Below are 11,861 nucleotides of genomic sequence, written 5' to 3'. Positions count from 1 at the left end.
CGCGATAACACCACGTGTATAAACGGTTATCGGGTATTGTGCGGGGTGATCCATATTATTTATAAACCTAGGACCCCTCCCTCTTCACTTGTTTACTTCCTTTTCTTTTTCCAGAATTTTTCTTTTAAGCTATTGACTTTCAGTGTTTTAAACTTCCTCTTTTACTTCAGTCATTTAAAAAAGTCTCTTTTTAGTTATTTGATTTCCAGTACTGTTTCTTTTCCAAACCTCCGCCTCTTTTACTCCTTTGTCTGATTATTTGTACCAATTATTTGACCCCCATGTTCCTGCACTTGTATATCCTTTAAATAATTATGAAATCGCTTATTTCCACATTTCGGTATGCTTTTAACTTTTATACTCCCCTTGTTGCAATCGTTATGTGAAAGCTGTTTTGTCTGCTTATTTGTTGTTTATATTTAAAGTCACAATTGTAGCATGGGGGGGGGGGGGGGAACCACACTAGTGGATCTTGAGGGGTGCCTAACACCTTCCCCTCGAGATAATTTCAAGCCCTTACCCATTCTCTGGTTCTTCTTTTAAGTTAAATTTCTTCTTAGTGTTCTAATGCACTTAATCATTAGGTGGCGACTCTTCTAAATTGCAAACCCAATTCCCAAAAAGAAAAGAGTTTTCCGCCCAAATGTCATAAACCCGATTTCACGAGAAAAAGGAGGCATCGACAGCATGACGACTCTGCTGGGGAATTTCTTTAGGCTTTTACCATTTCATGTTACTTGTGACTTTACTGCTTCTATTGCCTTTATTTCGTGTCTTTATCTCTCTTCTACTACGAAACTGACTTGGCTCTTTGTTTCTTTTCTTTAATGCTTTCTTTTACCGCGTTCCTTCAATACTGTTGTAATTATGAGCAATTATTGTAATCGTTACTTTATGAACATGAAAACTTGTTTTATTTTTGTAATTGCATATTCAACATCATATTCCACTCGTGCCAAACAAAATTCCATAGCAACGCTTATAATGAGTGGTTGCGCCCTTCCGATATTATCAACCCCCTTAAATTTGGCAAAGGCATATTTTCGGTAAAACCAGTCGATCAACGGTGTAGTCGACGGTTCCGTGACTTTCTTCTTTAAGTTGTCCGCTCAAGGGTACCGGTCTAGCATCCCATAGAAACTTTACTCCGTTCAATTATGCATGCATCATGGTCAAACCTAGCCGAGTCAGTTATGTTGTCTGTATAATGACTCTTTAAGATAGCCTTGTCCAAAGTCCACTGTATTTTCCCTAGAACCCAAACGGACACTACCACGTCTGTGTATTTATTTGGAGAACTAAATGCTGCTTATGCCAATTATTGATATTTAAATAGTCGAGTCTGGCGGGGTTAAGGGCCTAACACTTTGTTTTGTAGAAAATAAGGCACGAACTCCCCATATTCGGCATGGTAACCAACATCCACCCAAGGTTGCTAAACTGGTGGGAAGACCTTCACTCCAGTGATCAGACTCTCGTCCGCAAATATTTGGGAAATTTGCCTTCTCTTTTGGAAATCCAACCTAACAACAAAATCGTAGAGGCTGCAACCCTTTGGGGATCTTGAAATGACACCTTTGCTAGAGGAAATAAGAGGGCTAGCTGGTATCCTATGGGAGACTCCGAGTTTGCTTATGCTGGAAAATCGCAAGGGTAGGGGTTTTCTCAAAATGATGGGACTAAAGAAGAACCCAGACTTGACCTGCTTGAAGGGTTCCTACATTCCTTTCGACTATTTGTACGAGAGGTACGACCATAGCAAGTCCTACCGCACTTACCCGGATGAATTCGTCCTCGCATTATTGGGGCATATCCACAGAAAGGTCTTCGTCTTTATGTTTTGCTTCTTGGGGATGATAGTATTTCCTATGAAGAAGGCTAGGATCCATACCGGACTAGCCATGGTCACTAAAAACTTAATGGAAGGAATTGGCGGGCAGCCTTTTAGCATAGTACCTATGATCGTTGCGGAGATATACCGAACCCTGGAGAACTGTCAACGAGGGGCCAAACACTTTGAGGGTTGTAACTTACTACTCCAACTTTGGCTCATGGAGCATCTCCAAAAGGGTGAATATTGACAAGAGATTCTGTGCGGGGATTGGGATGATCATATTGCCTTCCATCAGCCAAGGCGAATGAACTATATGCTTAACATGTTTGCTCAATCGGAAGATGCTAAACGGTGGGTAGAGTTGTTCGAAAATCTGAAAGAGGACTAAGTGCAATGGATGTTCGAATGGTTCCCTACTGAAGAGTTCATTGTCCGATCTCGGGATGCACCGTTTCTTATACTCATTGGTCTGAGAAGAACTTATCCTTAGATCCCTCTCCGAGTCATGAGGCAGGCCGGAAGAAAGCAGGTTATACCAAGGGTTGACAAAATGAGTCACTTCAGGGCCGACTTTCAGGATGACGATAGCCCTTACAAGTGCCAAGCCCAACATATGTGGCATTGCAAAATCATCATGGGAAGAGATACTATTGAACCGGACAGGTACCATGCTGGTTATACTCCATACTATCCAAGCTGGTTGGAAGACGATCATAATGGGTTAGGACAACCGGGGTTTGTTCGAGGTCACAGGATCATCGACGAAAAGGCTGAAGTACAGGTTAAGTACAACCAATTGCACAAAAGGATTCAGGAATGCGAAAGTGAGCATCGGGAAATTCATGAAGCCCATCAAAAGCTGATTGAAGAATGGAAAGACATGGCTGTCAGCGCCAACAAGCGACTGGGGTATTTGGAGCGGGGTTTAGTTGAGCTAGAAAGGAAGTTCATCCAGAGGATTGAAAACTGCCAGAATGCTGAGGGAAACGAAGGAGGACACTTGGCTAGAGCCTACTTGCTGCTGGGACTATGTGAGCTGGTGAAGCTGTTCGATGGAGCTAAAAATGCCGAGTCTGGTGAAGGTCCTTCTGGGACCAAATAGATAGGATTCTTCTCTTTTTGCTTTAAATGTAATAAGGCCAGTGGCCATTAGTGACATTTTATCTTCTGCTATTTTAGTGTCGTTTTGGGATTCGTCTTATTTTTCTATTAATAAAATGAGGCATTTAGCGTTCTGAGTTCTCCAAAATTTACTTGTCGCTAGGCCTACCTCGGGCACGACGAGGCTCCCAAATTAGGACACGAATTACATTCCCGCACTATGTGTTTAAATATCGCAGTATTCTTTCTTTCTTACAACCCGCACTAACTTGCTACCTTTTGTTTTACATTTTGTTTTATTCCCCTCCCCAAAGGTTAGTTCGTGAACTCTGGCATCGTCACCATACTCCACAAGATCCAAGGGCCCTCCACCTACTCCTCCTCCTAGTCCCATCAGAAACCAGAACAAGGGGAAAATGGAAGATTTGAGCAACATCAGAAAGGAAAACCCAGTTGAACGGGCAGAGGTTACTCAGGGTATTCAGGTTTCTAAGGAAGGTGCCTCCCAGCTCGAGCAGAAGTTGTTGAAATTTCAGGAAGAACTGGACCAAGTTTGAAACTTGGCAAGCTTGTCGTTTTCCCTCACTACCTCAGATGTCAACTTTCCCAACACTCAAAACTCCGCACCTCCACAAAACATCCCGAAACGACAAATCTAACCCGCTCCCCATCATCACTGCAAGACATGTCACACTTCAAACAACACCCCACTGCTCATCCTTGAACCACTGAACTCCACAAATGATCATCTCCACAGTCACCACAGCACCCCCATCTATGTGGAAAACACACCACACCCCATTTAACCCATCTCAAGCACACCTGAGTCTGATGACAAAGACTCTCTTATTAGGAATCTGGCCGCAGAACTCAAAAAGCTGACTAGTCGAGTTCGGGGCGTTGAAGGAAGCAAGGGGATCGGGGGACTGAAATACGAAGACCTTGACATTCAACCAGATGTTGATCTGACCGAGGGGTACAAACCTCCCAAGTTCGAGACGTTCGATGGCACCGGGGATCCCAGAGTTCATTTGAGGACATACTGCGACAAGTTGGTCGGAGTAGGAAAGGATGAAAAGATTCGCATGAAGCTTTTTATGAGAAGTCTGAAAGGAGATGCTCTGTCTTAGTACATTAGCCAGGACCCGAAGAAGTGGACAAATTGGGTAAGTATGGCGTCCGATTTCATGGAAAGGTTCAGATTCAACACGGAGAATGCACCAGATGTATTCTACATCCAGAACTTAAAGAAGAAACCTACGGAGACATTCTGCGAGTATGCTACTCGTTGGAGATCAGAAGCTACTAAGGTCAGGCCGGCTTTAGAAGAAGAACAAATGAACAGGTTTTTCGTCCGGGCTCAAGACCCACAGTACTACGAAAGGTTGATGCTGATTGAAGGCTAGAAATTTTCCGACATCATCAAGCTAGGGGAAAGGATCGAAGAAGGTATTAAAAGTGGTATGGTCACAAACCTTGAGGCTTTGCAGGCTACCAACAAGGCTCTACAGTCTGGTGGCACGTCTAAGAAAAGGGACGTAAGCGCCATGATGGTTGCACAGAGAACAAAATCCCCAATATCAAACCTACCTAATATCCCCTCTCACATATCAGCCTACCCCAAATTACCAAGCACCTTTGCCTTCTTACCAAGATCCACCATCTACTTATCAATCGCCTCCACCACCCGCATATCAGCCTACTTCACCCAAATACTCCCAACCCGCACACGTATACCAAGCCTACAACACCTAACAAGACCACTATCAATCACCTCCCCCTCGCCAAAATTTCCCTAGACCCCGACCAAACTTCGACCGCAGACCTCCCAAACAATACACCGCCATTGCCGAACCTATCGACCATCTGTATAAAAGGCTCAAAGCTGCTGGTTATGTCACCCCTATCCCTGCCGTAAACCCCGAAAACCCCTCCCAGTGGGTAAACCCAAATAAAACCTGTGCATACCATTTCGGCATGAAGGGGCATACCATTGATAAGTGCCGTTCTCTGAAGGATAAGATCCAGGTTTTAATTGACAACAAGATCATCGTGGCAGAGGAGCCTGCTCCGAATGTCTGTAACAACCCTCTACAAAACCACAAGGGTGGAGGTGTTCATTGATTGAGATAGAAGATGATTGGGACCCTGAGGGATCGATCGGGTTGATAGCAGAAGGTGACGAGCCAAAGAAGTCGACAGTCACCCTTAACCCGATTGTGGTCCAGATGCAGCCTTCTGAGGATACCAACGTGAACATGTCTGTACCACTTGATCTAGAAACACCATCCTCTGCAAAAATGCCAACACCAATCGAGGTCAAGTTTGGGCCCCCAAAGGCACCGGTACCATTTGAGGTTGCTGTATTACCTCCCAAAGCAAGGGTCCCCATTCCGGTAGCTACGACAGCCATAACGCCGCCCACCTAAAAGCCATACCATGGGATTACACAGCCAAAGAAAGGAGGAAAATGAAAACCAAATCCGAAGAAGCAAGTGCAGCACAGGGTATGACAAGAACCGGCAGGGTTTATACCCCGGTGTATTTAGCTGAGTCGAGTAGGCAAGCGTCTGGTCGGCCGACCATCACTAAAACCGGGCCTGATGACCTTTGGAGGAAGATACCAGCCAAAGAGTATTCAGTCATTGATCAGGAGAACAAAACGCCAACACAGATCTCTATCTTGGCTTTGCTACAAAACTCTGACGCACATAAGAATGCCTTATTGAAGGTGCTGAGTGAGTCATATGTACCCAACAACATCACTGGAGGAGAAATGGCAAACATGGTAGGGCAGGTATTGGAGAGTCATAAAATCACTTTCCATGAAGATGAGCTGCCGCCGGAAGGGCTGAGCCACAACAAGGCATTGCACATCACTGTGCAATGCGACGATTATTTCTTTACTAGGGTCCTGATTGATGGAGGGTCCAGCCTCAATATTTGCCCGCTGGTAACACTTAGAACATTGGGGAAAGGTCTGCATGAGATCAAAGACGGGGCCATCAACGTCAAAGCTTTCGATGGTTCCCAAAGGTCCACTATTGGGGAGATTAGCCTCTGTTTACAGATGGGGCCTACTTGGTTCGATGTTGACTTCTAAGTGATAGATGTGCCGGCATCTTACAACTTGCTGTTGGGACGGCCTTGGATTCATGCCGCTGGGGCTGTAGCATCAACCCTATGTTAGGCAGTGGAATTTGAGTGGAATCACCCAGAGGTGATTATTCTCGGCGACGGTAGCAATCCCATATATAGTCGCCAGACCATCCCAGCAATCGGAGGAAGAAGAAAGATAGGCGGAGAAACCTACCACCAGATCGAGCGAGTCAACGCCGTGGACAAGGATAAATGGTGGGATAACAAAATCGAAAGCATACTGAATTGGAGCGGGTATGAACCTGGCAAAGGACTTGGCAAGAATCTCCAAGGAATCACTAAGCCCATCAAGCTCAAGAAGCATGGCACCACCTTCGGACTGGGGTATGAGTATACCTGGAAGAATTCAAGGACTGGTCGCCACCCTAGCGCGGCCCTTACTATCCATTGGAGCAGCCAATACCCCATCTGGAGCAGACTTTCCAACTGGCCGAAGTCATCTACGGGTCAGAAGAAGAGGAAGCATTAGCAGCAATGAGGAATGTCTTCCTGGAAGAGGATGATATGGACTGCTGTGTCATTTTCGAGGAGGAAGGGGAGGAAGGCCCTTCTATACAAGCCGTGAGCCGAGGAGAGCGCCTCAACAATTTGTCCATCAGAACCACCAGAGCCCGGCGTGCCTCGGGGTAGCAAGGCTGAACAAAGCACCACGCACTATTTTGTTTTACTAGTTTATTTTCCTTTCGCATTTTTATTTTTTGCAAGAAAGAGCTCCAATGTTCAAAACACTTATGGAATATGGAATTTATTAAAGTATTTCAATTTTCTTACAAATCTCACTCTTATCATTTTCTCTCATTACTTTACTCAAACAATATTACTATTACTTATCTTGATGAACCAACGACTGTGACATGCAACGAGACAATGCAACAAACGGGCGTAGACTCAGAAGAGGATGATATATCGGAATAAATTGTTAAAGAAGTTGAGAATTTTTAGAACAGACCTAAGTCCAACCTGGACGAGACTGAGATCGTCAATATGGGAGATGCGGGAAACATCAAAGAAATGTGAATCAGTATTCATTTGTCACCATCAGAAAAGGAAGAGTACACGGAATTTCTAAGGGAATATGAGGACATATTCTCCTTGTCATATGACGACATGATTGGTCTAAGCACATCCATTGTGGCTCACAAATTGCCGACAGATCCAGCCTGTCCACCAGTGAAGCAGAAGCTCAGAAAGTTCAAGCCAGATATGAGTCTGAAAATCAAGGAAGAAGTCACTAAGCAGGTCAAAGCTAAGGTTCTTAGGGTAGTAGAGTATCCGACATGGTTAGTAAATATTGTGCCAGTACCAAAGAAGGACGGGAAAGTTAGAGTCTGTGTCGACTACCGGGACCTCAACCGGGCCAGTCCCAAAGATGAATTTCCCTTACCAAATATACACATCTTGATTGACAACTGCGCCAAGCACGAGCTGCAGTCATTCGTTGATTGTTTCGCTGGGTACCATCAGATATGGATGGATGAAGAGGATGCTGAGAAAATAGCTTTCATTACGCCGTGGAGGATGTATTGCTACAAGATGATGTCGTTTGGGTTAAAGAATGCAGGGGCCACCTACATGAGGGCCATGACTACCATTTTTCATGACATGATACACGAGGAGATCGAAGTGTATATAGACGACGTCATCATCAAATCCAAGAAAGCTGCTGATCACATGGAAGATTTGAGGAAATTCTTCAACAGACTGAGAAGGTACAACCTGAAATTAAATCCCGCGAAATGTGCTTTCGGGGTTCCAGCTGGGAAATTGCTTGGGTTCATTGTGAGTCTCCGAAGGATAGAATTGGATCCATCAAAGGTCAAAGCTATTCAAGAATTGCCACCGCCAAAGAACAAGAAAGAAGTAATGAGTTTCTTGGGGAGACTTAACTACATCAGCTGGTTCATAGCACAGTCTATTGTCATCTGTGAGCCAATCTTTAAGATGCTGAAGAAGGATGCCGCTACTAAATGGACAGATGACTGCCAAAAGGCCTTCGACAGAATCAAGGAGTACCTGTCAACACCGCCAGTTTTGGTCCCGCCCGAGCCAGGTAGACCCCTGTTACTCTACCTTGCGGTACTAGATGGAGCATTTGGTTGTGTTCTGGGGCAGCATGATGAAACGGGGAGAAAAGAGCAGGCCATCTATTAGCTCAGGAAGAAGTTCACCCCGTATGAGGCCCGGTATTCTCTGTTGGAACGCACCTATTGTACCCTGACTTGGGTAGCCCAGAAATTGAGGCACTATTTCTGTGATTACACCACGTATCTCATATCTAGAATGGACCCATTGAAGTACATCTTTCAGAAGCCCATGCCCACTGGCAAGTTAGCCAAGTGGCAAATCCTGCCAAGTGAGTTCGACATTGTCTACGTAACTCAGAAAGCAATCAAAGGACAGGCATTAGCAGACCACCTCACAGAAAACCCTGTGGACGGAGAATATGAGCCCTTAAGGACGTATTTTCCTGATGAGGAGGTACCATTTGTAGGAGAAGACATTACAAAATCCTATGACGGTTGGAGAATGTTTTTCTATGGAGCATCGAATTTCAAAGGAGTTGGCATAAGAGCAGTCCTAATATCAGAAACTGGCCAGCATTATCTGGTGTCTGCGAAACTCAGATTCTCGTGCACCAACAACATGGCCGAGTACGAAGCCTGCATCTTGGGACTCAAGATGGCCATTGACATGAACATTCAAAAATTGCTAGTGATCGGAGATTCAGACCTCCTTATACATCAGGTCCGAGAAGAATGGACAACTAAGAATTCCAAGATACTCCCGTATTTGCATTATGTACAGGAGTTGAGGAAGAGATTCACAAAGACAGAGTTCCGGCATGTTCCCAGAGTCCAGAATGAGTTTGCCGACGCATTGGCAACCCTATCATCTATGATTCAGCATCCAGATAAGAACTTTATAGATCCTATTCCGGTGAAGATTCACGATCAACCAGCTTATTATGCTCATGTCGAGGAAGAAGCGGACGGAAAGCCTTGGTTTCATGATATCAAGGAATATTTGACAAAGGGAGAATACCCCAAACTTGCAAATCCCACTCAGAAGCGCACACTCCGGAGGTTATCTAACAATTTCTTTCACAGCGGAGGAATCCTGTATAGGAGAACTCCCGATTTGGGATTGCTAAGGTGTGTCAACGGAAAGGAAGCATCTAAACTGTTAGAAGAAATTCGTGCTAGGACCTGCGATCCACATATGAACGGTTTTGTCTTAGCCAAGAAGATACTCCGTGCAGGTTATTTTTGGATGACTATGCAGTATGTCTGAAAGTGCCATCGCTGTCAGATACATGCAGACATGATAAATGTACCTCCAAACGAGCTTACTACAACAAGCTCACCATGGCCGTCAAATACATGAAACATGATAAAGGTACCTCCAAACGAGCTTACTGCAACAAGCTCACCATGGCCGTTTGTCGCTTGGGGAATGGATGTTATCAGACCTATCGAGCCCGCCGCATCAAACGGGCACAGGTTCATTCTAGTGGCAATTGATTATTTCACCAAATGGGTTGAAGCAGCATCATACAAAGCAGTGACTAATAAAGTTGTGGCAGACTTTGTCCGCGACCGCATTGTTCGTCAATTCGGGATTCCAGAATCGATCATCACTGATAATGGTTCCAATCTCAACAATGATTTGATGAAGGCCATGTGTAAAACTTTCAAGATCAAACACAAGAATTCTACAGCTTACAGACCCCAGATGAACGGAGCCGTAGAAGCTGCGAATAAGAATATCAAGAAGATACTAAGGAAAATGATAGAAAAGCATAAGCAGTGGCATGAGAAGTTAAAATTAGCTTTGTTGGGATACCGCACCACAGTTCGCACATCAATCGGGGCAACTCCCTATATGCTGGTTTATGGTACAAAGCCAGTCATTCCCGCCGAGGTAGAACTTCCTTCCTTGAGGATCATACAGGAAGCAGAACTCGATGACGCAGAATGAGTAAAGAGCCGCTACGAGCAGTTAGCCCTTATAGATGGAAGAAGAATGAACGCAGTTTGTCATGGTCAGCTTTACCAAAACAGAATGTCCAGAGCCTCCAATAAAAGAGTCAAGCCAAGACGGTTCACACCAGGGCAACTGGTGTTAAAGAAGATTTTTCCGCATCAAGATGAAGCCAAAGGGAAGTTCTCTCCCAATTGGTAGGGCCCGTACATGGTTCACCGGGTTCTAACAGGAGGAGCCCTCATACTTGCAGAAATGGACGGAGAAGTTTGGCCAAAGCCGATCAATTCAGACGTAGTCAAACGATACTATGTGTAGCATTTATGATTTCCTTGTATGATACAATTTGAACTACGCCTGACCTGATTCCCGTTTAAGAGGGGATACGTAGTGTCACGACCCTAGTTCACCAACTGTGAACATGTCATGACGGCACCTGGTCCCCATGACCAGGTAAGCCTAACACTTGCGGAAATGTAATAATTGCGAAAAAATAGAGAAAATCAAATCAAATATCTAAAGGAAACTGTACTGAATGCCGCATGGCAAGTACAACTCAACATCACAAGTCTAAAACAATTCCCAAAACTCGGAAACTCACAAATCACAAGCTAAGGGATACAAAAGAGGCTCTGACTCAAGAATATCTATACAAAGGAGAAATACTGAAATAGCTATACTTATTACAGAAAGCTGGAAAGGGACTCCTCGGTCTGCGGACGTAGCAGATATACCTCGAAGTCTCTACCGATACGCCTCCTTCCAAGGCTGACAGAACTAAGTGGGAGTACCTGTATCTGCACAACAAAAATGTGCAGAAGAGTAGCATGAGCACACCACGGCGGTGCCCAGTAAGTATCAAGACTAACCTCGGTGGAGTAGTGACGAGGAACAGTCCAGACGCCTACCGGTCAAATAAACAGTATAATCATAGGAATAATGGAAACTATATATATATAATATATATATATATAAAGACTGCATGAATGACCAAGAATGCTACAATTCACACTTGTCACGACCCCAGTTCACCCTCCATGAACATGTCGTGATGGCACCTAGTTCCTACAACTAGGTAAGCCTAACAGTGCGGAATAACGAGATAACATTTGCGGAATAATAAATTAAAACCGAACATACGGAAGTAACAACTGTATATATAAGGCCACTCAGCCTATACCACTCAAAAATGCGGAAGTCTATAACTAAATCCCAAAACCCGGAAACTCACGGGAAACACAGGCTAATAGAATGTAGTAAACTGCTCTACACCAGAATGTCTAAACAACATGAAAGGAAAGAAAAGGAACTATCTGCTAAAGCCGGAATAGAGTAGAGACTCCTGGTCTGCGAACGTAGCAGATATACCTCAAGTCTCAGCTAGGACTCTCCACCACGAGGATGATACGTCTGGGAGGAAGTACCTGGATCTGCACATGAAAAACATGCGCAGGAAGGGCATGAGTACACCACAGCGGTACTCAGTAAGTGCCAAGCCTAACCTCGGTTGGGTAGTGACGAGGAAGGTCAGGGCCCTACTGAGATAACATAATAAATAATGAGATAACAGAAATAGTTTAAATAAAGTCTACAGCGAGAATCTAAACCAGGTAAATAAGGAAGAACAGTAATAGAAAGCAAAGGTAACAATACACGAAAAACTGCCCTCACAAGGAATAGTAGCCGGGGGATCTCTTGGTATCCCGAGGATCTCTTGGTATCCTCATCATCAACACTAGGGATCTCTCGGTATCCCGAGGATCTCTTAGTATCCTCAATAAGTAAG

This window comes from Nicotiana attenuata, unplaced genomic scaffold, assembly GCF_001879085.1.
Source record: "Nicotiana attenuata strain UT unplaced genomic scaffold, NIATTr2, whole genome shotgun sequence".
NCBI classification, from domain to species: Eukaryota; Viridiplantae; Streptophyta; class Magnoliopsida; order Solanales; family Solanaceae; genus Nicotiana; species Nicotiana attenuata.
The sequence above is the reverse complement of the archived record's forward strand: the minus strand, read 5'-3'. Positions refer to the sequence as shown.